At 43.4% G+C, this 27908-nt stretch overlaps 1 long non-coding RNA gene across 2 annotated transcripts; it reads right to left on the reverse strand.

The window, feature by feature from the left end:
* Positions 1–22259: 22259 nt before the first annotated feature.
* On the reverse strand, positions 22260–27621 carry LOC141147797 (uncharacterized). Of its 2 annotated transcripts, XR_012245146.1 has the most exons (5): positions 27093–27621; positions 24978–25050; positions 23091–23307; positions 22808–23002; positions 22260–22729 (listed from the first exon to the last, which is right to left on the reverse strand). It is a non-coding gene; the product is annotated as an uncharacterized lncRNA (long non-coding RNA). The 2 variants fall into 2 exon arrangements; XR_012245145.1 differs by having other exon boundaries at positions 22808–23307.
* Positions 27622–27908: the final 287 nt, after the last annotated feature.

Genomic DNA, 27908 nt, shown 5'->3' on the forward strand with positions numbered 1-27908 from the left:
GTCATGTCTGAGTCATCTAGGCTGTCTAAAGGGATTAGTTAATTAGCTCATGTTAATTAGGTTAATTAGGTTACAGCTGTATTATTAGAGTAATATGAGCAGGAGGTCTGCACCTGCACTTTTAGTGTATAAAAGCCTGTATTTTGCAATAAAGAGAGATTCCTGGTTGAACTTACATACAGCCTGCCTGGTGTTTGTTCTGAACTATCACAACTGGGTTAGAACGGCACATAGCTGAAGTTCTAATCCCGGAGCATTGGATGACCGAACCATCAGACGTTGCAATCTGATTCAATAGCTGCAGAGGAGTGTCGGGAGAGTGTAACCGAGTGAGAAAGGGGCTCGTTACAATGATATCCTGCATGTCAGTCCTGCCTACTTAAGCCGTCCAGTCCAGAGGATCTCTGCCTTCGCCTTGGTCATCATCACAGAGACGATCTCCTGCGTTCCTGTTTAAAGACTTCTTTTGCTGATATCCCTTCTGGCTCCAGATCCCGCTTGCTGTTTCACTATGTTGATCCCTGGCTTGGCTGACTATTCGTTCCGGTTACAGAACTTTGACTATGTTTTGACTATGTTTGTTCTTTTTAATTTTATTATTAAACAAGTGTTTAATTGTGATTTAACTGTACTTCTGTCTCGGTCTGATTTCATGGTTTCTGACACTACGTGGCTAATAAAACACATTCGTTCTCCTAAGCAAAATATACATAGCATCTTTATCATATTTGGTCTCTAACAAACCATATTTTCCTTCTGTTAAATAACATGTTGGTTGTTAGCTTGTGAGATCTTGCCATATGTAAATATGGAAGTTGACTTTAAGAAGGTGTGTCTGTTAAGCATAATACAATACTCTCAACCCCCAATAGCCCACTCTTGGGACCCTTTGAGTGAATTTGGTTATGTGACACCTCCTTAAAGGACAAGAAAAATGGATGCATTGCAGCTTGGGGGTCTTGTTTGACATTAAAATCAACACAATTACTAAAAGTCATGATAAGAGGGTCAGTGACTCATGCATATATAAGACTGGACTCTGCATGAAACCATTAATTAATCTTGTTTATTTTACTGCACTTATATCTGCTTTGTAAAATAATTTCAGTAAATATTTTGTTGCACCTTTTTTAGTTTTTTTTTCATTTAAACAATCCATAAGCTGAACCGTTGAAAGTGCTAAATAGAAATTTAAGACCTTTTTGCCTGTTTGAAGCAGCTACTGTATTGTAAATACTGTATTGTAAACTCTGTTATGTTCCTGTCTGGGCATGGAAAGTGATACAGACATTTAGTTTAAAAGGTCAGAATTGCAACAGCAGATGCTGTGAACAGTGCGTGTTTCCATTTAAACACTTGGTAGCTACCGTGTGTGTAAAGGGTTAGTTAACCTGCCCCAGTGACAAGCAGTCTCAGTCTACTGGTGCTTAGATCATTGTCCCACAGCTGGAAAATCTATGTTCAGGCTGAAGCTGAGTAATACGTCACTTGATTGTGTAATCCTCACAATCATCACTGCACTGTACATAGCCTGTGTTGGGAGCACAGGCATGGGAGGGATCCAGCAGGTTAACCTAGTGCTGTTTGCCTGCAGAAAGCTATAGCGGGGGTAGATTCAAAACCCGTCACCCTGCAAAAGGAGGGGAGACAGCAGTGACTGGTCTTTATTATAGGAAAATCCTGCACAAAGGCAAAGTGCAGGAGCTGTTTCATGCAGGATAAATGCACAGATCGGAAGGAAATACAACAACAACAAAAAAAAAACAAGAACAAAAATATTGCAAAAATTAAAATGTTATAGTTACATAGTTACATAGTAGGTGAGGTTGAAAAAAGACACAAGTCCATCAAGTCCAACCTATGTGTGTGATTATGTGTCAGTATTACATTACATATCCCTGTATGTTGCGGTCATTCAGGTGATTATCTAATAGTTTCTTGAAGCTATCAATGCTCCCTGCTGAGACCACCGCCTGTGGAAGGGAATTCCACATCCTTGCCGCTCTTACAGTAAAGAACCCTCTACGTAGTTTAAGGTTAAACCTCTTTTCTTCTAATTGTAATGAGTGGCCACGAGTCTTATTAAACTCTCTTCTGCGAAAAAGTTTTATCCCTATTGTGGGGTCACCAGTACAGTATTTGTAAATTGAAATCATATCCCCCCTCAAGCGTCTCTTCTCCAGAGAGAATAAGTTCAGTGCTCGCAACCTTTCCTCATAACTAAGATCCTCCAGACCCTTTATTAGCTTTGTTGCCCTTCTTTGTACTCGCTCCATTTCCAGTACATCCCTCCTGAGGACTGGTGCCCAGAACTGGACAGCATACTCCAGGTGCGGCCGGACCAGAGTCTTGTAGAGCGGGAGAATTATCGTTTTATCTCTGGAGTTGATCCCCCTTTTAATGCATGCCAATATTCTGTTTGCTTTATTAGCAGCAGCTTGGCATTGCATGCCATTGCTGAGCCTATCATCTACTAGGACCCCCAGGTCCTTTTCAATCCTAGATTCCCCCAGAGGTTCTCCCCCCCAGTGTATAAATTGCATTCATATTTTTGCCACCCAAATGCATTATTTTACATTTTTCTACATTGAACCTCATTTGCCATGTAGTCGCCCACCCCATTAATTTGTTCAGGTCTTTTTGCAAGGTTTCCACATCCTGCGGAGAAGTTATTGCCCTGCTTAGCTTAGTATCGTCTGCAAATACAGAGGTTGAACTGTTTATCCCATCCTCCAGGTCGTTTATAAACAAATTAAATAGGATTGGTCCCAGCACAGAACCCTGGGGAACCCCACTACCCACCCCTGACCATTCTGAGTACTCCCCATTTATCACCACCCTCTGAACTCGCCCTTGTAGCCAGTTTTCAATCCATGTACTCACCCTATGGTCCATGCCAACGGACCTTATTTTGTACAGTAAACGTTTATGGGGAACTGCGTCAAATGCTTTTGCAAAATCCAGATACACCACGTCTATGGGCCTTCCTTTACCTAGATGGCAACTCACCTCCTCATAGAAGGTTAATAGATTGGTTTGGCAAGAATGATTCTTCATGAATCCATGCTGATTACTGCTAATGATATCGTTCTTATTACTAAAATCTTGTATATAGTCCCTTATCATCCCCTCCAAGAGTTTACATACTATTGATGTTAGGCTAACTGGTATGTAATTCCCAGGGATGTTTTTTGGGCCCTTTTTAAATATTGGTGCTACATTGGCTTTTCGCCAATCAGCTGGTACCATTCCAGCCAATAGACTCTCTGTAAAAATTAGGAACAACGGTCTGGCAATCACCTGACTGAGTTCCCTAAGTACCCTCGGATGCAAGCCATCTGGTCCCGATGATTTATTAATGTTAAGTTTCTCAAGTCTAATTTTAATTCTGTCCTCTGTTAACCATGGAGGTGCTTCCTGTGTTGTGTCATGAGGATAAACACTGCAGTTTTGGTTACTGAAGCCCCCCGATTCACTCGTGAAGACTGAGGAGAAGAATAAATTCAATACCTTTTCCATCTCCCCATCCTTTGTAACCAGATGTCCTTCCTCATTCTTTATGGGGCCAATATGGTCTGTCCTCCCTTTTTTACTGTTTACATACTTAAAGAATTTCTTGGGATTTTTTTTTCTCTCCTCCGCTATGTGTCTTTCATGTTCTATCTTAGCCGTCCTAATTGCACCCTTACATTTCTTATTGCATTCTTTATAAAGTCTGAATGCTGAGGATGATCCCTCAACCTTGTATTTTTTGAAGGCCTTCTCCTTTGCTTTTATATGCATTTTTACATTGGAGTTAAGCCATCCAGGATTTTTGTTCGCTCTTTTAAATTTATTACCCAATGGGATACATTGGCTAATGCCCTTATTTAATATGCTCTTAAAGCAAACCCATCTCTCCTCCGTATTCTTTGTTCCTAATATTTTATCCCAATTTATGCCTTTTAGCAAGGTTTGTAGTTTAGGGAAGTTGGCTCTTTTGAAATTCAGTGTCTTTGTGTTCCCTTCATGTTTCCTATTTGTGTGATTTATACTGAAACTAATTGACCTGTGATCACTGTTACCTAAATTGCCCCGTATTTCCACATCTGTGATCAGGTCTGTATTGTTGGTAATCAGTAGATCCAGTAATGTTTTATTTCTAGTTGGTGCGTCTACCATCTGACCCATAAAATTGTCCTGCAAGACATTAAGGAACTGGCGAGCCTTAAATGAATGCGCGGTTCCCTCCGCCCAGTCTGTGTCTGGATAATTAAAATCCCCCATTATGATAACACTTCCCATCCTTGCTGCTAATCCAATTTGTGATAGGAGATCCGTCTCCACTTCCTCCCTCAGGTTAGGGGGCCTATAGCATACTCCCAGTATTATTTTCCCCTTAGCTTCATCCCTTTGGAGCTCTACCCATAAGGATTCCACCTCCTCTCTAGCTCCCTCAGTGATGTCATCTCTCACATTCGCTTGTACATTATTCTTGATATATAGGCATACCCCTCCCCCTTTTTTACCCTCTCTATCCTTGCGGTATAGGGTATACCCTTGAATGTTTGCCAGCCAATCATGAGAGCTGTTGAACCAGGTCTCTGAAATTCCCACAAAATCCAAATCCTCCTTGTACAACAGTATCTCTAGTTCACCCATCTTGTCCGCCATGCTCCTGGCATTGGTGAACATGCCACATAGTTTAGACTGGTCGCATATTGTCCTCGTATTGGGTGTTTCAAGATTGCAACTAGGACTTGCTGCTATACTCACCTTGTGTTTTTGTGCTTTGGTTAACCTACCACTAATGCCCCCAATACTACCCTCTGGAATATCTTCCGCGCTTGGTATCACTGTCTCTGGACCCTCCCCCCCATCGCCTAGTTTAAAAACCCCTCTAACTTTTTGGCCATCTTCATTCCCAGCAGATCTGCACCCTCCTCATTTAGGTGCAGTCCGTCCCTTCTATAGTACCGGTTACCGACTGAGAAGTCGGCCCAGTCCTCCAGGAACCCAAACCCCTCCTTACTACACCAGCTCTTCAGCCACTTGTTTACTTCCCTAATCTCCCTCTGCCTTTCTGGTGTGGCTCGATGTACCGGTAGTATTCCTGAGAACACTACCTTGGAGGTCCTTTTCCTCAATTTAGCACCTAAGTCCCTAAAATCGTTCTTTAGGACACTCCATCTGCCTCTGACTTTGTCATTGGTGCCAACATGCACCATGACAGCCGGGTCTTCCCCAGCTCCTCCCAGTAATCTGTCCACAAGATCCGTGATGTGCCGAAATACTAAAAAAAACAGCAGCTGCAGCTATAGGGATGGACTGCAGCTATGTACACATTTTCAAATTACAGTAATAAAAAATACTTATATAAAAAAAATACTATTACAACAATTTGAGTTAGTGATTATTGCTCTTTAGTAATACTTTGTGTAATGAATGTGACTATAATACTCCTTTAAGGTGTGTGGGCAACATACTGTACCCTCTGATTGCTGTGGCACCATCCACCAGTTGCTCCAGCACTCTGCATCTGGGTGTATATCAGCACACTATCCACTGAAGATATCTCTAGGATGCCGAATGCACCAAAAAAGGTGCAAGTGCTTTTTTTGTAATGCAGGTCCATTAGGGTACCATGAAAAATTAGGTTTCCTGACAGACTCCATGGCAGCATGCATATGGGTTAACCCCGCCTCCACTGCTCCCCTATAGGACCCCACTGCCATAAATCTTTGCTGTGAGCCAGAGGCCGCATTCCTCTTTTGTCCTTCTCCTAAAGACCAGAATGGTTAAAGTCTTACCTTGGATAAAGTGTCCACGATCGAGGCATGGTTGTTCAGCAAGCTGTGCCCCGGAAGGCGTGTGGAATCTCCAGTAGTCCCCAGCTATTAGCGGGGTGTAGAAGGACGATGGATGCAGTGCCATGTGGAGTCTCCAGCAATCCCCATAAATTAGCGGGGTGGAGAAGGGCGATAGATGCGAGGCCATGAAGAGCTTAAGCTTGGCCAGTGGCAGTACGGCCAAACGTCCCAGTTATTAGCGGAAGGCCATAGATGCCCTGGGCTCTTGCAGCAGCGTCTTCTGTATCCAGGGGTGCTCTAGGGGGGATGCAGTGGTCAGTGATGTCTACTTTAATATTACATATTCCATGGCAGCAGTTTTGTGTGTTTGTCTGTTCTTCTTCCCTGGCTCTAGTGTCTTCCAGCCTGTGGCGGCTGGAGTGCATTTGCACGCCAAGCCGCCGCTCTCTCTTCCGACCTGGCGTCCCTGGGTTACTCCTGCCCAGGGACTCAGCACATGCGCGCTGTGGGCAGTGGTGGCATCATTACAGTGGAGAAATTCAATCAGCGGTCAGTACTGTTGATATTGGGATTTCTCTGTGGGCAGCTTGCAGCAGTTTCCCTAAATGTTGTGTGCAATCATCATAGGTATATGCTCTGCATTGACACCCTTGGGTGCTGCCTGTGTATCACCTGTGCAGGTTGGCTGTCTGCGCAGGTCAACACTACAGACGTTTCACTGCCCCCACCTTGTGGCCAGCCCTTGTGTAGCAGGTATGAGAGGGTGTGTTTACTCTTTCCTTTCCTCGCTTGCTTCTGCACCTTTTGAGGTTTTAACCCTTTCCTTTCCTTTCTACCCTTGTGAGTCCTTCAAGGTCAGATTGAGATTACATGGCATGAGATAAATAAAGACCTCATTACGTCACAACATCAACATTCTTCTTCCAGATTTAGTCATCATTGGTCACTGTCAAGGTCCAGCCTTCATAGCAAAAACTCTGAATCCTAATTTAGATGGGCTAGACGCTCCAGATGAGGACTCACTACGCGGCTGGATGTTGGAGGGCGAGGTGTGGGGCTCTCTGTGGCTGTTGCTGTGCGCCACGCTCTTGTTCTCTGGCTGTTGTGCTCGGGTGCCATTTTGTAGTAGCCCACGCAGGGCCGCCATATAGAAGTTCAACATCTTGTGTGACTGCGGTAGGTTTTTTCTTTGCCTCGTCATCCCTGAAGCTCAGTCACCACCTGAATCCTCCTTTAGGCACCGCATTCACTGCCATATTAGCCGCTCCAAGGAAGGAGCCTGCTGGGTCCCAGAGAGCAACTCTCTGTGTGAGCCATGCTAAGCCCAGGTGGGTGGAAAAGGGGATGGTGATTTTCAGTAAATTGAATGTCATGGTGTAAAAAACCCTTAAAGAGTGGGGGTACAAGCCACACGCAAAGTTCAACAGCCATTACGGCATGTTCTTCCACTAAGGACAGCCAGGAGGGACTGGACCCTTCCCCAACCAAGCCATCCATCTATGAAGACCTCAGACAGTGAGGCAGAGGGAGATGAGTCACTTTGTCCTTGTAAAGCCTTTGATCAAGGCAATGAAGGGGGCATTTACATGAGTAGAACCTGTAGAGTCTCCTGCAAAGCAAGAGGCAGTTCTTTAAGCACCCCTAGCAAGAGCATTCTAATTTCCCATTCCTAACGGAAGTAAGGGACATCATTTTGGATGAGTGAGGCAAGGTCGCGAGATATACCTCCCTTCTGAGCAAGATGGCCAAACTCTATCCATTCAGAGATAAGGATGTGAAGCATCTAAAGGCTGCCTCTCCAGTCAGTTATGGCAAAGTGAGTGCTATGGCTGGGGCCTGGGCTTGCTTATCCCGCCTCTAACAGGCATAGTGTAAGATCCCTTTGAGGGAGCTTCATCTTTTGGCAAGCTGGATAGCACCGTAACCTGGGTCACAGGTGGCAAGTTGGGTCTTGCCTCAGGACCGGAGCCAGCTAGGCCAGAAGACCACAGTTGCTTCCTGGTTTCTGGCCTAGGCCAAAATGGTGTCATACATCCCAGGAGGACATTTCTTTCTTTCATCTGGAGAAGGGGAGGAGGGGATTTCTCAGCTAAGCGCACCCTCTTGCCTGCATACCTGAGCTAAGGGTAAATAGATTCCAGGAAGTAAATGCTGAATGAATCATCTGCCCTTACTCAAGATGGCCGCAGCTCAAAATGAAAGGGGGGTAGGGGGGTTTAAAGTGCATTCTTAACAAAATAAAACAAGGAGACATGGATGGGTGAGTTAGCTTTTATTATTAAGAATGCATGAAATAGTGTTTTCAGTTTGTGGTACTCAGATACAGTTTAGTTCCACTTTAACGGGCTAAAATGAGTCAGAACTGATTTTTTTAGTTGTCCATAATTAATACTTGCTGGCCATTTCAAATTTTAAGCCATGTTTCTGGCTTTAGTACCTATAAGGTGTAAAATATGCAAGCTCTGGCAGCTATATGACATCTGCATAGTTGCCAACATTGCAAAAAAAATTTGTGGGACACTTTTTTGGCTGTAGGCGGAGCCATATAATAATTAGGGGGTGGGGCATGTGTTTGTAGGTGTGGCATAGCAAAACAAAAAAGAAAACTGCAGCGCGTGAAGCGCACCACGGCGAAAATTGGGCCTGGTTTATGCAAAATAGTGGGCGTGGCTTAAATGGGCATGGCTCAAAGGGGGTGTGGTTAGAGTCTGAGATGAATGAGGGATGGAGAGGGAAAGGGGGAGAGAGGAATGGAGGGACAGCAGGCCCAGATCCTACACAACAATAGAAATATGTGTATTCTAGAAAGTTTAACAATCAGCAGATAAAGATACTCCAAACACCTGGTGTTAGCGCTTCAATCATCCCGGCACCATGATTGTTATGGTGTCAGGATGATTGAAGTGCATTATTTCTATTATTACATTGTAATATAAAATGAAATCATTCAACTCACCATAATGCCGAATCAGTGGGATCCCTGAGCGTGTCACTAGCCACGTTGCCTGCCACCAGCAGAGTCCTTCCTTGCATCAGGTGCCCCTGATGGGCGTGGCTCAAAGGGGGTGTGGTTAGAGTCTGAGATGAATAAGGGATGGAGAGGGAAAGGGGGAGAGAGGAATGGAGGGACAGCAGGCCCAGATCCTACACAACAATAGAAATATGTGTATTCTAGAAAGTTTAACAATCAGCAGATAAAGATACTCCAAACACCTGGTGTTAGCGCTGCAATCATCCCGGCACCATGATTGTTATGGTGTCAGGATGATTGAAGTGCATTATTTCTATTATTACATTGTAATATAAAATGAAATCATTCAACTCACCATAATGCCGAATCAGTGGGATCCCTGAGTGTGTCACTAGCCACGTTGCCTGCCACCAGCAGAGTTCTTCCTTGCATCAGGTGCCCCCAGCAGAGTCTGTCCTTGCATCAGGTGTCCCCAGCAGAGTCCGTCCTTGCATCAGGTGTCCTCAGCAGAGTCTGTCCTTGCATCAGGTGCCCCCGGCAGAGTCCCTCCTTGCATCAGGTGCCCCCAGCAGAGTCCCTCCTTGCATCAGGTGCCCCCCGCAGAGTCCCTCCTTGCATCAGGTGCCCCCAGCAGAGTCCCTCCTTGCATAAGGTGCTCCAAGCAAAGTCCATCCTTGCATCAGGTGCCTCCAGCAGAGTCACTCCTTGCATCAGGTGCCACCAGCAGAGTCAGTCTTTACACCAGTGTTCCCAGCCTCAGTCCTTAAATCAGTGTCCCAGGCAGAGCCATAGTTACCCTCCCTGTACATAGTTACCCCCTCCCCCTGTACATAGTTTCCCCTCTCTCCCTAGTTACCCCCCTGTACATAGTTACCCCCCTGTGCATAGTTACCCCCTCTGTACATAGTATGCCCCCTGTACATAGTTCCCCCCACTGTACATAACCCCTCCTGTACATAGTTAACTCCCCCTCCTGTAAATAGTTAACCCCCTCCTGTAAATAGTTAACCCTTCCCTCTCCAGTACATAGTTAACCCTCCCCCTCCTGTACATAATTAACCCTCCCCCTCCTGTATATAGTTAACCCCCCTCCTGTATATAGGTAATCCTCCCCCTCCTGTATATAGGTAACCCTCCCCCTATTGTATATAGGTAACCCTCCCCCTCCTGTATATAGTTAACCCCCTCCTCCTGTATATAGCTAACCTCCCCTCCTCCTGTATATAGTTAACCCCCCCTCCTGTATATAGCTAACCTCTCCCTCCTGTATATAGTTAACCCCCCTCCTCCTGTATATAGCTCACCCCCTTCTCCTGTATATAGCTAACTCCCCTCCTCCTGTAAATAGTTACCCCCCCTCCTCCTGTATATAGTTAACCCCCCTCCTGTACATTAAAGTTAAATTTCTGCAGAGACAAGAGCCAGTTGCATCACTACAGCTGGTGTCACCCGGTGCGGAAAAAAATTGGTGTCACCCCCCTCCACCAACTATGGTCCCCCTTCAGTACAGACCCCCCTTGCTCAGTAAAGACTCCCCCCACTAAGTACAGACCACCCCTCCAGCAGTATAGATCCTCCTCCTTCAGTACAGACCCCCCCACTAAGTACAGACCCCCTCCATCAGTTTAGACCCCCTCAGTGTAGACCCCCCTCATCAGTATAGACCCACTCAGTACAGACCCATCTCCCTCAATACAGACCCCCCTCAGTGCGGTCCCCCCATCTATCAGTATAGACCCCCTCAGTGCAGACCGCCTCCATCAGTGCAGAACCCCTCAGTGCAGACTCCCCCTCTATCAGTGCAGACCCCCCTCTATAAGTGCAGACCCCCCTCTATCAGTGCAGACCCCCCACAGTGCAGACCCCTCCTCTATCAGTGCAGACCCCCCTCTATCAGTGCAGACCCCCCACAGTGCATACCCCCCTCTATCAGTGCAGACCCCCCTCTATTAGTGCAGACCCCCCTCAGTGCAGACCCCCCCCCTCTATTAGTGCAGAACCCCCTCAGTGCAGATCCCCCTCAGTGCAGACCCCCCTCTATTAGTGCAGACCCCCCTCAGTGCAGATCCCCCTCTATTAGTGCAGATTCCCCTCAGTGCAGATCCCTCTCTATCAGTGCAGACCCCCCTCTATTAGTGCAGAACCCCCTCAGTGCAGCCCCCCCTCTATCAGTGCAGACCCCCCTCTATTAGTGCAGACCCCCCTCTATTAGCACAGAACCCCCTCAGTGCAGCCCCCCTCATTAGTGCAGGCCCCCCTCAGTGCAGATCACCCCCTTCATCAGTGCCAGTGCAGACCCTCCCCTCGCATAACGCCCCCCAGCACACAACCAGGAAATCCAGGAGCGGCCGGTGTTCTGAGGAAAAGTGTCCCCCCCATCGGATAGCGTCCGCTCCGTACTGCGCAGGCGCCGATAGACACCGCCGCCATGTGTTCAGTGGAGAAGGGAGGGGCCGATCCGTGCAGCTAAAGAAGCCGATTGATTGGCTGCACGGATTGAGCCCCCTTGCTCTCTCCACTGAACACAAGGGGTAGGATCTAGCGGTGGTTCCGGCGGCAATTTTGCTGGAGCTAGCTGCTCCAAAAATTAAAAAACAAACATTCCCGAATTTTCCTGATGAAAATCCTGATTCGGGACAGCCTCCAATCGGGACGAGGGTACCAAAATCGGGATTGTCCCGGGAAAATCGGGACTGTTGGCAACTATGCATCTGACAGGCTCACCTTGAAATGAGGACAATACCTAAACGGAGTCATCGTGGGCATTTTTTTTTTCTTTCATCTTGGGGAAGTGAGGAGGGACTTTCTCAATTAAGTACACTCTACTTTGTATTTTGTATCATTGCACTTAGCAATATAGTGTCAGCTGCTTTTTTGAGTGTACTACTTTTTAAGTGCAACAGATTTGTATTTTTAAAGTATACTCTCCTGCCTGCATACCTGAGCTAAGGGCAGGTTAGGGTTGCCAGTTGTCTGGGATTCACCCGGGACCGGGATAAAGTACTGGTTTTAAATCATGTGTCTGGGTTTCAGTCCACCTGAAACCCAGACATATTATTCAGACAGGAATGTGACTCAGAACAGGGCTTGACAGGAGGGTGAGGGAGCACTATGTGTGCACTGCGCAGCATTATTATTCTCTTTGAGTGCCCACATGTGTCCCAGGTCTGTTACAATCAGATTTGTTTGGGTTTGGCTTGAAGAAAATGTGGCAACCCTAGGGCAGATGGATTCCAGAAAACCAATGCTACATGATTCATCTGCCCTTATTCAAAGAGGGGTAGGAGGCTGTTCAAAGTGACTTCTCAACAAAATAGAGCATGGAAACATGGATGGGTGAGTTTGCTTTGAATATTAAACATGAATTGAGTAGCATTTTCAGTTTGTGGTGCTCAGATACAGTTAATTTCCCATTTACAGTAAAACCTTGGTTTGAGAGTAACTTGGTTTGAGAGCGTTTTGCAAGACAAGCCAAATTTTTAAATACATTTTTACTTGATATATAAGCGATGTCTTGATATAAGAGTAGTGTCATGTCACAACTGAGCAAAAAAGAGAAGAGAGGTGCCTCTTAGTGTAGCAATATGGTTACATTTAATGAAGGTACAACATTTAGCAAGTTATTGCTACACTTATGCCTCGTACACATGAGCGGATTTTCCATCGGAAAAACTTGGATGTTTTTTCCGACGGAATTCCGCTCAAGCTTGGCTTGCATACACATGCTCACACAAAAGTTCTCTGAACTTTTGACCATCAAGAAAGCGGACATCTAACATTACGATGAGCTGAGAAAATGAAGTTCAATGCTTCCGTGCATGCGTGGAAATGTTTCCGAGCATGCATAATAATTTTGTGCGTTGGAAATTTGTACAGACGATCGGAATTTCCGATCGGAAATTTTTCCGACTGAAAAATAGAGAACCTGCTCTCAATCTTTTGCTGGCGGGAATTCAGCCAGCAAAAGTCCGATGGAGCATACACATGGTCGCATTTTCCGACCAAAAGCTCTCATCGGACTTTTGCTGGACGAATTTCCGATCTTGTGTACGGGGCAATAGAGGCGCCTCTCTTCTCTTTTATACTCTGTAGCTCCTGCTGGATTTTGCTTCTAATCCCCTTGTGGAGGCTGCCATTTATGGATGGACATTTTATGGTTACACAACCTGGTCACATTGCTATAATCTTTTTATATGGACTATAAACTGAAGGACTTATGAATAAATGGTTGTGGAACGCATCATCAGAGTTTCCATTATTTCTTATGGGGAAATTCACTTTGATATACAAGTGCTTTGGATTACAAGCATGTTTCCGGAATTAATTATGTTCGCAATCCAAGGTTTTACTGTGATTGTGTATATAGAACCTGTGAGGTAGGTTGCTTTGATCGATTCAGAATCTGGTTAAAGTAGCCAGAGGTTTGCAGCACTCTGGCTTAGTGGTTAGCACTTCTGCCTTGCAGCACTAGGGTCATTGTTTTGAGTCCCAACTACGACACTACCTGCATGAAGTTTGTATGTTTTCCCTGTGCTTGCATGGATTTTCTTTGGGTTCTGTGGTTTCCTCCCACATTGCAGGCTCATGCTGGCAAGTTAATTGGCTCCTGTCTAAATTAGTCCTAGTATTTGTATGTATGAATGTGCGGTAGGGACCTTGGATTGTCCGCTTCTTGAGGGCAGGAACTGATGTGAATGCACAAAAGTTGTGCATTGATTGTCAGTGCTATATAAATACCTGTAATAAATAAGTATGACTAGCAGAAGAGTGTCCTTGAGAGCTTACAATCTCTAGCGATGAGAGAGGATACAGCATCGGTGGCACAGACATAAGCAGCGGCTGAGCTCTTGGGCTGCTCCCAGGCACCTGGCTACATTAGTGGCTGGGTGAGTTGGGCAGCGGACGCTCTGATTAGCATGCAGCTCAGTGCACGGTGTGTACCTCCTTCTCACTGCTCCAATCTGTCACAGCTCAGCCAGAGGACGCTGCGCCTCAGACGCTGCTCCTCAAATGAGACGGATAATTAGCTGCCCCGTACGGATGCCGAACTCTTCTCACCCCTGATTGCTATCACCTCCTTGCTCCTGGCAGTTTTGACACCTCATAATCAGCCTGCTGCTTTTCCCTTTCTTTCCCTGTTTCTCTGTTTTTTTTTTTCTTCTCAACCCTGATCCTATTTTGTTTCCTATAAGTCATTTTTTATCTTTTCTTTCCAGGCGGTAAATCTATTTCAATATGGAAATGATCCATTATTTCTTAGAGCCACTTATAAAACTTACATTATGTATCGCTCCATCCCGCCTTATGTTCATCGTCTTTGTTTTCAAGGAATGGCACCTATGGCTTTGCTATATACTCGTTAACTAGAGCGGAGAATACAGGAATACTTAACCTCCCAGTTCAAGTTCACAGATGAGCATCTTGCAGGGGAAAAGCTTTGTCGATAGAGTTGTCCTATGTTGGTAATAAGAAAAGATGTATCCTAAATAAAATACATCGGGACAAGAGTTCAAGTTTGATTTGCGTGTTGTAAAAGAAGGAGTTGATATAGGCCCCATTCACATGGGTGCTTTGCCTGTCCATTTTTGACCCATTGGGGTTATTTTACTAAAAGTGAAGAGTGCAAAATCTGGTGCAGCTCTGCATAGAAACCAATCAGCTTTAAAGTGATTGTAAAGGCAGAAGGTTTTTTTTTTTTTTATCTTAATACAGTCTATGCATTAAGATAAAAAGACTTCTGTGTGCAGCAGCTGCCCTCATACTTACCTGAGGTACATCTAGATTAAGTAATGTTGCAGGGGTGTCTCGACTGCCCGGGACTCCCCTCCTCATTGGCCGAGACAGCAGCGCAGGGCCATTGGCTCCCGCTGCTGTCAAAGTCAGTCAGCCAATGAGGAGAGAAAGGGGGCAGGGCTGGGCCATGAATCTGTGTCTGAATGGACACAGGTAGCCGGGGGCAGACTGATAACTCATGGGGCCCCCGGGCAATAGGAGATTATGGGGGCCCCCCAGGCAATCAGAGATTATGGGGCCACACAGTATACACACAGACAGTATACAATCACACAGTATACACATACATGTACACACAGTATACACAGACAGATGCAAAAAAAACACAGATTTATACATACTGTCCCTGGTTTTACTGACCTGGGGCCCCCTAGTGGCCCAGGGCCCTCAGGCAGTGCCCGAGTCGCTCAATGGTCAGTCCGCCCCTGCAGGGAGCTTTGGCTTAGCTTGGGTGCCTCGATTGCTTGCTGTGGGGGCACTCAACAGGAGGGAGGAGCTAGAAGCACAGAAGAGGGACCAGAGAAGACGAGGATCCAGGCTGCTTTGTGCAAAACCAACTGCACAGAACAAGTAAGTATAACATGCTTGTTATTTTTAACTAAAAAAGCAAGACTTTAGTATCATTTTAAGGTTTTATTGTCAAAGCTTAATTGAACAAGCTGAAGTTAGAAGCTGATTGGCTACCATGCACAGCTGCACCAGAGTTTGCACTCTCCAGGTTTTAGTAAATCAACTCCATGATGACATGGATCAAATAAGGACTGCAATATATATCTATAGGCGGCTGCATGTAAGCCAATGTGCACCTGTTTACATCCCAGTCTGTTCGTGTTCATCGGAACAACTACAATAAGTTTACATCCTTTCTTTTTACATCTGGCCACTCATAGGGATTACTTGGGTGACTGGTCTTACGTCTTTCCTCCATCACAAGGTGAACTGAAAAACAGAACAGAATTGGAATGAACACGGATGTCACATATTATTCTGATCCAACTCAGCAGGGGATCTGCCTATGAATCCCCTGCTGAGACAGAATAGTGGTCCTTGTGTAAAAGGGACTTAGGCCAAGTTTAGATATGCGCCGCACCTTTGAAAATCAATCCGTGTTCTGATCACTTTTCAGAGGTGTTTGAAAGGGGTTGAGGAGGCGATATGAAGTTTTCTCATGGCCTGTTTTAACCCCCGTAAATGCAGTACTATCACACCCCACCCACGTGCATTGCAATCCATATGGCTGTAGGGCATGTTCCACTTGCCTAAATGGGTCATGTTTGGCAGCAGTGGAGTTCAACTGCATGTTTTTATTGCTCTGTCCCCCTCAACTGCAAGTTTATTGGGCCCTTAGTGTACAGGCTAATAAGATCTAGCTTTACAGAAGCGCTTTTCCGTCTTACTCTGCCAAGGCATTTACAGTAGATGTTAGTACATATAGCTTGCAGTAGCAGATTCTGTAGTTGGCTCATAAAGCATTTTGCCTTACTGTTTTGGTGTTATTGTTTAAATAAATGTCATGAATTGAGTCCCTACTTACATTACAAAATGTAATGTACACTTAGTATACCGTACATGACAGGATTTTTGACTTACCATAAATCCTTTCCCTGGAGTTCATTAGGGGACACAGGTAGAATATTCAGAGACTAAGGGGTAGATTTATTAAAGGTAAATATACTGAGCACTTTGCAAGTGCAGTTGCACTCATTTTTACTAGAGGTTAGTGAAAGTGGTGAAGCTTCACTTTGTAAAGAACAGAACCAAAGAACATCTCCCATGGGACTTTGTTGCAGCCGAAAAAAGATTTGTGAATATTTATAAAAGGTAAATGTTTATTATAACTCCTCCACTTAGATCATACTGGAGGCGTGGGTCTGCCCGACCTCCTTGTGACCATCCATCCTGGCCCCTTGTAGGATCTAGGGTCAGACTATCACGAATTTGGGGTTCTTCCAAGATGGATTTCAATACTGTGCCTCTTTACTCTGGTATAGTTATGTGAGTCAAAAAACATTTTGGCAGAGTGCCTGGAGTTGTTAAATACATATTTGTAAAATGTTTTTTCATATCCTGTTACCATGTTTGTGTATTTAGGCACTGTGAAGCATTTTGGTGGAGTCAGCATCAAGTTGTGGGAATGTTTTTCAGCGGCAGGAACTGGGAGACTAGTCAGGATCAAGGGAAAGATGAATGCAGCATTGTACAGAGACATCCTTGATGAAAACCTGCTCCAGAGCGTTCTGAACCTCAGACTGGGGCGAAGGTTCATCTTCCAACAGGACAAGGACTCTAAGCACACAACCAAGATAACAAAGAAGTGGCTACGGGACATCTCTGGAGAGATCTGAAAGTGTTGGATGGGGAGCATTGCTTGTGGAACAAATGTGTCAGGCAACATGGCTTGAAAGGTCCTGCAAAAGAAGAATGGGAGAAACTGCCCAAAAATAGGTGTGCCAAGCTTGTAGTATCATACTCAAAAAGACTTGAGGCTGTAATTGGTGCCAAAGGTGCTTCAACAAAGTATTAAGCAAAAGCTGTAAATACTTATATACATGTGATTTTTTTTCATTTTTTATTTTTAATAAGTTTCAAAGATTTCAAACAAACATCTTTCACATTGTCATTATGGGGTATTGTTTGTAGAATTTTGAGGAAAATAATTAATTTATTGAATCCATTTTGGAATAAAGCTGTAACATAACAAAATGTGGAAAAAGTGAAGCGCTGTAAATACTTTCCGGATGCACTGTATACATACAGAAAAAAGGAGAACCCCCTACCTCAAAAAACAAAACAAAATGAGAAGTCAAATATTAAATATCTAAATAGCGTACAGTGAAAAATTCCCAATGGGAAGCATATACTGTATGGGAGCCTGTATATAGTCAATCAATGCTGCAGTAGCCCAGGACTCTCTGAACTACAGAGTGCACAGTCTGTCAAAGAAACAAATGGCTGTAGGTCCCTATAATTCAATGCTTCAATGCATCAACGTTTACATGAGTATAGGGGTGTACAGCCATTCACTTCTATAACAGACATACTACCTACACCACGATCACAGCAGTGTGTACTAACATGGCTGCTGCCTGTGTTAGCATGCGGATGGGAAGTCAGTCGCTATAAAACCACACCTTAACCACCTGTCTAAACAGGCCCTGTTTAGACAGGAGGGCAGGGGGTAACAGTGCTGTAATGCTGTAACATGTTTTAGCATGCTCAATCTGCATGGACATGCATTCTTGTTACATGACTAGATGCACAAGGTGGTGGTCTCTGCAACGCTCCTGCAGTTTTCAAGGAATTTATTTATGATGTCCTCCAAGATATGCTTCAGCAATGTGTGGTGGTTTACCTCGATGATATTCTCATATATTCAAAATTCCTAGAGAACCACCACACAGACGTCTCTGTGTAACATAGGTTGAGAGAAAATAACCTGTATTGCAAGTTGGAAAAGTACGAGTTCCACCGTGAACAGGTAAAATTTTTGGATTATGACATTTCTACTGCCAGATTTTCTATGAACCCAGGGAAACTATCTGCAGTCTTACAGTGGCCTTAAACTGTAGGTCTACGTCCTCTACAATATATTTTTTTACTTTGCCAATTATTATTGGAAATGTTTTCGTAATTTTTCTTCTCTGGTCAAACCCGACTGATATGACCAGGAAGGATGGCAACCCACAGAATTGGTCCCTGGATTCCATTAAAGCCTTTGAGTCCCTCAAAGCCACTTTTGCTTCAGCTCCTGTGCTGGCACATCCTGATCTTACATTACCCTTCATTCCTGAGGTTGAGTAGTCGCCCTCCTGTCTTAACGTACTACCTCTTAGAGCTCTATGCATCCCGTGGCTATTTTTCTAAGAAATTGTCTGCTGTTGAATGCAATTATGAAATTGGGGATTGAGAATTGTTAGCCATAGTTTTAGCTCTTAAAGAATGGAGGCATCTCCTCGAGGGTACTACAGTGCCGGGCCTCATTTTGACTGACCATAAGAATCTAATATTTTTGTCTGAGGCAAAACGCTTATCTCCCAGAAGGGCACGATGGGCCCCTTTTTCTGTCAAGCTTAAATTACATAGTCTCATTCTTACCTGGTACGGAAGAATATAAGGGCTGATGCATTGTCGCAGCAGTTATCCGCCTCTTCCAAGAAGTAGTCTGTTCCTACTTCTGTGATACCGTCGGACTGCATTTTAGCCACTACAGTATTCGCACTAGACTCACTTCAACTTTGGGTGTGAGAATTCTGGCCTCTCAGATCCATTCTCCTCTTGAAAAGCCTCATGACCGCTGCTTTGTCCCCGAGAATCTCCACACTGCTTTACTCCAGACCTACCATTCTCCTAAGACAGCTCAGTACCCAGGGAAGAAACAACCAATACAGTATGGTCTATGTCTCAACAATTCTGGTGGCCTAGTCTCGTTGCTGATGTAACCGCCTTTGTAGCTGCTTTTCCAGTTTGTGCTCAGAAAAAAAAAAAACACCACGACACCTCCCAGTGGGCCTCCTACAACCCACACCTAGTGGAGAGAGGCTTTGGACCCACATGTCTATTGATTTTATTGTGGATTTACCCAACTCCCAGGGTAACACAGTTATTCTTATGGTGGTTGACCGGTTTTCGAAAATGTCCCATTGTTTTCTGCTAAAAAAGTTGCCTACATCCAAAGAACTGGCATCAATTTTCGCTCGGGAGTTCTTTCTGTTACATGGGTTACCTAAGTTTATCATCTCAAACAGGGGTAGCCAGTTTGTGTCCACGTTTTGGCAAACCTTTTGTGCACAGTTGGGAATTCAGCTTTTCTTCTCCTCGGCATATCACCTGCAGTCCAATGGGGCCACAGAACGGGCCAACCAAGCCTTGGGGCAGTGATTACGTTGCTATATTTCTGACAACTGTTCAGACCTGTTACCTTGGGTGGAGTTTGCTCACAATAGCCCCATCAATGCTGCTAGTGCTTCCCGATTCTCTCAGTTTACGGCAAATTATGGGTTCCAGCCATCCATGTTGCCTGACACATTTGTTCCACAATGAATTCCTGCGGTAGAGGAACATCTTTGTGAACTCCATTCCACTTGGGTGCAGGTCCAAAAATCCTTGCAACCTGCCAGAGAGAGGTACAGACTCCATGCTGACCTCCAACGTCTACCTGCGCCCTCTTACCAAGTCGGGGAGAGGGTCTGGTTGTCTTCTCGTAAACTCTGACTCTGTGTTCTCTCACTAAAACTGCCGCTGTGGAATATTGGGCCTTTCCGCACTTTCCGAAAGATCAACCCAGTGGCCTATGCATTAGATCTTTCTTACAACATGCGTATTTCTAACGCATTCCATGTTTCCTTATTAAAACCTTTGGTGTGCAACCGCTATACCACCTCAGTACCACGTCTTCGCCAGGTTCAGGTTGACAATCACGAGGAGTATGAGATACAATCTATCATTGACTCCCATAGGTTTTGTGGGAGCATACAGTACCCTGTTCATTGGAGAGGTTACAATCCAGAGGAATGCTCTTGGGTCTCATCCTTGGACGTACATGGGCTTCTAGCAGCTCTCTCTTCCCAGTGCTCAAGGCTGCTCAGCTGTCATTTAATTACCAGCCACTCATTGTTTCCACACTGACTCACCTTGTTACCATTACCTGCCTCATTAGTCCAACCTACAGCCAGCCCCTTTTTGTTATTTAAACTGCCTTGCTCATTCCCTCCGTGCCTTCGCCTGGTCAACATCTCCAGTGTGTCTCTGCTGTGTTCCTGTTATTACTTTGCCTGGCTGATGTTTCTTTTGGTTTTTGATCCTGCTCTTTGGCCTCTGACAATGCTAACTCCTGACTTCTTGATTCCGGCTCGTCTGGATACCCGTTTTGGCTTCCTAACCCTGGCTTCTGTTTTTGACTACATTCCTGATCTGTAATATATTTACTATTACATTAAAGGTGTGATTTTACCTGCATTTTCTGTCTCTGCCTGGTTAATGACAAACTTATTCATTTGTGCTTGTGTGTACATGCATATGGAAGTGGAGTGCTTTTACACAGGTTGTGGGAGTTCAAGGCAACTTGTCATAGACAAAACTAGTTATCTATGGGTCTTAAAGCAGGGTGTAAAAAGTACCCCCACATTCTCGAAGAGACTTTCTCAATGGCAGCAAACAGTGGCATTGTGCTAGCATGATGTAACCTCTTATAGTTGTAGAAATGTTTGTTAGAACATGCACAAAACTCCAATCACGAGTTGCAAACTTTTAGTAGACAAAAAACAGATGTGTGCTCTCATTAAAGATGCTTTATTTGATAGAGTATATAATCACATAAAATATCTGTGAACAAGGACAACTCATCTGCTTATTCCATCCATCTTCTATACTAGTCTTCTCATGTTCAACCTTTATTTTTTGTGCTAGTGGGTTGCCTCTATTCTTCCTGTCTGATGAACTTTGGTTTGTCCCCTCATACAAGTCAGTATTTGCAAAAAATGTTTTAGGGCCAATTCACAACTTTTTTTTTTTAAATTGTTTATTAATTTTTGAAAAGGGAGAATACAAGAAGGAAAGCATACATATGCACGTAAATAAGCCAAACAAAAGAGGGGCTTAAATCTCATAGAATTACATTAATAAGCAGTCTTCATAAGAATAAAAACGTTATAGAATGTCAGACGAAAATCAAACACTAGAAGTACATCATGGTAGTAAAGGGATAGCCGCTAAAACAAGATCAGCTGGGGGTTGGGTATAATCTTTATTTTGTACATAGAGAAAAAAAATAAATATTGTGATTCGCTCTCTAGACATATCAAGTTAGTACCATAGATTGGGTCTCCAGATTGTATTGGGAGGAGCCCCATTTCCGCCATATAATATCAAAACTGGGTAAGGAATCTTCGATTACAGCTGTAAGACGTTCCATCCTACGAATGTCTGCAATGGACGTGAGAAATTGTGTAAAGGTAGGGGGGGTGTTGGCTAGCCAGCATTGTGGAATGGCCCGTTTGGCTGCCAATAAAATTAAATGCCATCAGTTTCCTGAGCGGTGTAGGTGTTTTCGGGAGGGGTAGACCCAAGAGAAGATGTATAGGGTGGTGAGGCACTGGGATGCCTAGGACTTTTCCCAGAAGACTGTGTACTTGTGACCAAAAGGGTTTGATCATAGAGCATTCCCAGAATATATGGTAGTGGGTACCTAAAGAAGAGTTGCATCTCCAGCATTGCCCAGATAATGCCAATTTCCGTGTCATTAGAACTTCTGGGGTCCTGTACCAAAACATTAAAATGTTATATGCGGTTTCCTTCTGGGCTACACATCTAGAGACTTTAGCTGTAGCGTTCCATATTTTCCTCCATTCATCTAAAGAAGCCAATTCACAACTTAGTATTGTGTCACATCTAAACACGCATGCAACATAAATTTTAATGAGCCCTTAATGATGTATACCAATTTATCTTATTTATTAACCTGTTGGAAAACCAGAATTCAATATAAACACAATGATGATGCCTATAACATTAAAATACAGACCACTGCAGCGGTCCAACAACACCACACAGCTCTCCAATCAGCAAGGCTTACACCTCCTGTTGATTAGAGAGCTCCAGCTGACAGCTTCTGAGCACAAGAGTTCTGTAGACAAGCACCCACACAATTTTGTGGTTTTAACTATTACTATAAACCTGGAACCTCTTGGACAGTTACCATAAATGGCATATAGTATACGGTAAATAAGTACAGAGTATCCGCCAGATTCTTAATAAAAACAGGTTCCTGATGTCCGAACCCTGGTGTAAATTTTTTGTCCTATGCCTGGTTCCCGCTTCTGCTGTGCCTGATGCCCTGCGTCTTTTACCCTTGCCCTTGTTTCAGCTACTCTGGTGTCTGATCTCCTGTTTGTCAACTGGCTTTATTCATGCCTTCTGACTATGCTTGTCTGCCAGAAGCCCCAAACTGCTTTCTATTCCCAACTATGCATCTGCCTTATGACTTGAGCTGGCCACTAGTAGATTTTCTATTTCAAAAGTACTTCAACATTTTGTTTGTTTTCAACATTCGATTTTGGAGTGAATGGACTTTACTGTGAATACATACACTGTTAGAAATTTGTTCTTCTGAGAAAAAAATTGTCTCCTGCTTCTTCAAATTTTCTTGCCACCGTGGTTGAAAACGAACAGCATTGTAACCCTAATAATAAAAAATTGAATAGTGTTAAAATGAAAATTTTAGAACAGAAATCTACTATTCTATGGTCAGTTTTGGTACCTTGCTTTCAATTTGTGCTTGCTGTCAATCACCTCCAGCTGCGCAAGCCTGGAGTTCACTCCCTTAGGGAGCTTGGGGGTGCCCTGGTGACAACCAGACTTCCTTTGGTTTCTGCATCCCTAAAAAAGCTGCAGTGTTGATCTCCAAGCCTGGAATGTGACAATAGGATCAGGTTGAATGTCCTGGAGCCTGCACCTTTAAAATAAGTCAGCAGTCACTATTCCCATTTCTTATTACTTGAAAAACCTTTATAACTGTATAGGTAAAAACATATAATATATACCTCTGGTAGTTGAAATTTTCCTTCCACTTAGTGGGCAAATGTTCGTATAAGCCGATGTTAGGATTGGAAATTATATTTTCACGTTTTCTATATAACTTCCTCAATTAAAAATCAGTTCTGTTTATTTCAAATTCTCCTTTCATTTTATTGTACTTCAATAATGTCTGCCCCTCTTCTACTGTTAGTTCATTTACCAGTTAATTTGAACCCTCTTGTCCTGTAAAGAACCGTTTTTTGTTGATTTTCCATTTACAAAATGAAAATCAATGCAAAAAATGTAAGCAAGCACAAATACACATATACATACATTCTCCTTAAAAGCAAACCTTCACTCCAATATAAACTTTTGGAAATAAGTGCAGATACAAACATGATTCTTGTTATTAGGAAAAGGCTCTTTTCTGACTCTCTTGGATTTAGTTTCACTTTATTACTTTAACAAAAAGAAAGGACACAAAAGAGGGAGGAAGGAGGAATGCTTCTCACCCCTAATGATCAGAGCAAAAAAGGAAGGAGGGTTTCCCCAGATGGGGTTTTTAGGCAGCAGAATTAAAGTATTGAACCAATGTTTGTAAAAAAGATTTATGTTTTATTGTACAAAAGTTACTTCAACACAACGGTTAAAAAAATGAGCTCCAATATAGAGTGTTTACAAGTCTCGTGACAACCAACACATATGATGCAGACATATTTTCATAACAACATTGTATATATATTGTCAATATCAGAAAAATGGAACTGATGCGTTTCGACCTATATATCCCAGGTCTTCTTCAGAGGTCAGTCTGCTAAAAATATACAACAAGAGTATATATATCAGGACTTGATTGCATGTATTTTGGAGAAGGTGTACCATATTCTATATAACATAGTTACCAATAGTTACCCTAGTTCCCCAAAATACATGCAATCAAGTCCTGATATATATACTCTTGTTGTATATTTTTAGCAGACTGACCTCTGAAGAAGACCTGGGATATATAGGTCGAAACGCGTCAGTCCATTTTTCTGATATTGACAATATATATACAATGTTGTTATGAAAATATGTCTGCATCATATGTGTTGGTTGTCACGAGACTTGTAAACACTCTATATTGGAGCTCATTTTTTTAACCGTTGTGTTGAAGTAACTTTTGTACAATAAAACATAAATCTTTTTTACAAACATTGGTTCAATACTTTAATTCTGCTGCCTAAAAACCACATCTGGGGAAACCGTCCTTCCTTTTTTCACTTTATTACTTTGGCCTGACTTTCCCTAACTTTCTGTATAAGCACTATCTGCTGGTCCATTGTCCAATGAGATAAGCCCTACCAACTACGCTCCATTATCCAATAGGATAAGCCCTACTAACGCCCGGTCCATTGTCCAACGAGAGTTGTTCTGTAGCCAATATAGGCAGTGTCTTTGGAAAAGCAGATGAAAGCTGTCAGGCCTTAACCATGAAATCAGGAAAAGTCAGACCATGATGCAATAAAGCCACAAGAGACTGAGACGAGTCTTGAAAAAAAAAAAAAAAAAGCAGATGAGATCCACCCAGATGTATGGAACGGCAGCTGGCTCAGTCTCTTAGCTGCGTCGCTGGGAGACTGAGCCAGCAGCTTTCTTCCCAGCCCAGCTCCCCAGTGAGCACTGGGGGGCAGAGCAGAGACAGAGTGATGGCTCTCTGCTCACACTGGAGGGGAGAACTGAGCGATCAACAATGTTTGATAGCTCAGTTCCCAGGGGATTGATGCTACATACAGCTTGGTGAGTATAAGGTTTTTTTGTTTTTTATTTTTTTTTAATATCCCATACTTCTCTTTTACTGTCCTTAACCCTGGCATTTGTGATGTCTGGTGGACTTGGAGTCAGGTAAAGCCTTCAAATGATGAGAAACATACCCACAATCCTATGTGCTGCTATTTTTGACACATGCTGGCATCGATCGCATTCACTTATGGTCTCAGTGCCCAACTGTTTAAAAGGGAATGAAAAATCAGTTTAGGACCACCCAAAACACCAAAGACTATAGACTTCAAAGCAAAGTAAAAAGAACTATTTCTTTGTAAGGAAATCTTAATTTGAACAATATGTTGTTTCACTTATATTGCGGTTTCTCTTATAGTTTAATGTGCAAAAAAAATATTATATATATAATCGTATATATAAATAAAATTATGTGTATCACACCCTTAAAGTAGCCAAATATAGTAGTAGTAATAATTAAGGAATAATAACCTAAAAATCCCTGACAAAATGGAGAGTCTTGGAATCTGTCAGAGTGCTGTTTTCCTCTCTAATATAACAAGCAGTGACAGTATAATTATCTACAAGCAGCTGTCTGTGATTCCAGAGAGAGAATGGGGGTGCCACAGGCTGTGCGTGGCATTCCAACTAGACACTGACAAAATAATAAGCAGCTCAAGGTGTGGGATTGCTGTCACTTTCAGCATTTTAGATGCTGCATTCCACTTTCAAGATGCAAAGCGGGAGGGAAGAGGGTACAGCAGGAATGTTACTGGCCTCGGTTATATGCAAAACTTCCTTCATTAGGCAGACCGCAAACATGTATTACATCATCATTTTTATTAACTACAAGAAGAGTTTTTGTGTAATAACATTACTTGATGAGTAATACATATTCAGGAAATGATCAGAAAAAGAAAATATTTAAAATGAAAGGTGTGCGAGTGATTTTTCTCAGCATGCACATGATGTTCTGTCCAGTAAGGCAGGATTTGCATCTATGCATGCGGCGTGTATGGTAACGCACACGCGTAGGTGTGAATGGGCTCATAGCGTTTCCCTTTGTCTTTCACACTAAACCGCAGAGCATAGATGTGAACCAGCTACATAGGAAAGAATGGGATTTATACATGACATGTATTTTCATGCAGAAAAATACTGCATCAAAACAGTGTGAATAGGCCCTAAAGGTCAAAGCTGTTGTTTTTAACATGGTCACTTACATAGGGCAGGAACTACACAATAACATTTCTAGAATGTTAGCTAAGCACTTTCTGTACATTTGGTACAACTTTTATGCACATAGTTGTGAAAGTCAAACTGGCATTGCATGTAACATTGTCATCTTCAGTTTAGCAGTTCTTTAACTTAAAACGGAGCTACAATATTTGTTGCTTTTAATTTTTTTATTAGAATGGAGAAGTCCATCCAAACCTTGTTTGGCTGTACTTCTATGGATCACAGGAGTGCAATTCGTTTTGCACTCCTGTGACCCCAAGCTGTTGAGAGCCTGAGACGGCTGCTCCCGCCCCTCCACAGCTCAGTGCTCCAGTAAGCGAGGAGGAGGCAGAGCGGAGAGCTGCTGATTGACAGTCAGCAGCTCTCTGCTCAGGGAGCTGTCAAAACCAAGCGATCGGCGGTGTTCGAACGCTCGGTTCTCAGTGCAAAGGCACCGGGGGACTGATGCTGCATCCACCTAGGTAAGTATAAATCAGGAAAAAACCCATACTTCTCTTTTAAAGAGGTTCTAAAGGCTTCAGGTTTTTTACCTTAATGCAATCCTGACCCCCATCTCTATTAAGCAATGTGCATGAGAGCAGCAGCTCACCCGGGTCTCTCCCTCCTCATTGGTCCACACAAGCCATTGGCGCTTGCTGCTGTCAATCACTACCAGTGAGTCAACAAAGAGAGTGAGGGGCTGGGCCGAGTCACGCTCTGTGTGTGTGAATGGACACACAAAGCAGCAACTCAGGAGTGAGCCTGCTCAAGAGCACCATTAGCAGGAGGATTGCTATTAGGGGGCACTCAGCAGGGGGGAGGGGCCAGGAGCACCGGCGGTGCAGGGCTGGTCTGTGCAAAACCATTGCACAGAGCAGGTAAGTAAAAAAAAAATATTTCCCTTAGAATGATTTCAAGTAACAGTAGACAAAATGTATACATTTTTTTAAGTAATTTCTTTTCTTTTTAATTAGAAGATTACATCTACAGGCTGTAGTGGCCTCTGTAGGTTGAAAATATGTTTATTTTCTCAACAAAGCCTTAGATTTTACCTGATGTTGTAGCTGACACAGTCATACTGTGATTGGAAAGCACACAGATTGGTTCCCGATCATTATTGGAGACAGAAGCAGTTAGCGGCACCTGGGTTTGTAGAAATAAAATTCTTTTTTATTAGAACAACAATAAAATGACAAAGGAATAAAGTCCAGAACTCCAAATTTTATGTTCAGATCATTGACTGAAACGTACCTAGACCCCTGTAACCCATTATTGTTGTTTTGTAAATATTGTAATTCAGTCTCATTGACTCTTACTAGTCTGTGAGATCCTTACAGTGGTAGCAATGTTTAAGAGGAGAACAATACAAAAATATCATCATTTAGATAACTTTTGTACATTATTTTTTTTCTCTTGAAAAAAAGACAATGGTATTAAAATAAAAGTAAATGTTGATAATGCTAAACTGTGATGCAGGGCCACATTGGGAGCAAAGTCAGCCCTTATCTACCCTCCGCCATGATTGTGTATGTAAAAATATTGGGGGAGATTTACTAAAACTGGCAAACTCAGAATTTGGTGCAGCTGTGCATGGTAGCTATTAACTTTAGCTTGTTCAATTAAGCTTTCACAATAAAACCTGGAAGCTGATTGGTTTCTATGCAGAACTGCACAAGATTTTGCAGTTTTTCATAAATCTCCCCTGTGTCATGCCAAGTCTGATGGGGAAAAACTATTAATTGACTGGGGCCACTACCGTCTCATTACAATTATGGAACCCAAATGCAAACTTTGCGAGCTCTGTTGAGGTTACAATGATCTAACAAGACATTTGGATACACCAGCCATTCAGAGTTGTTTGCCAGTTC

This window comes from Aquarana catesbeiana, linkage group LG06 (genome assembly GCF_042186555.1).
Source record: "Aquarana catesbeiana isolate 2022-GZ linkage group LG06, ASM4218655v1, whole genome shotgun sequence".
In the NCBI taxonomy this organism is placed as follows: Eukaryota; Metazoa; Chordata; class Amphibia; order Anura; family Ranidae; genus Aquarana; species Aquarana catesbeiana.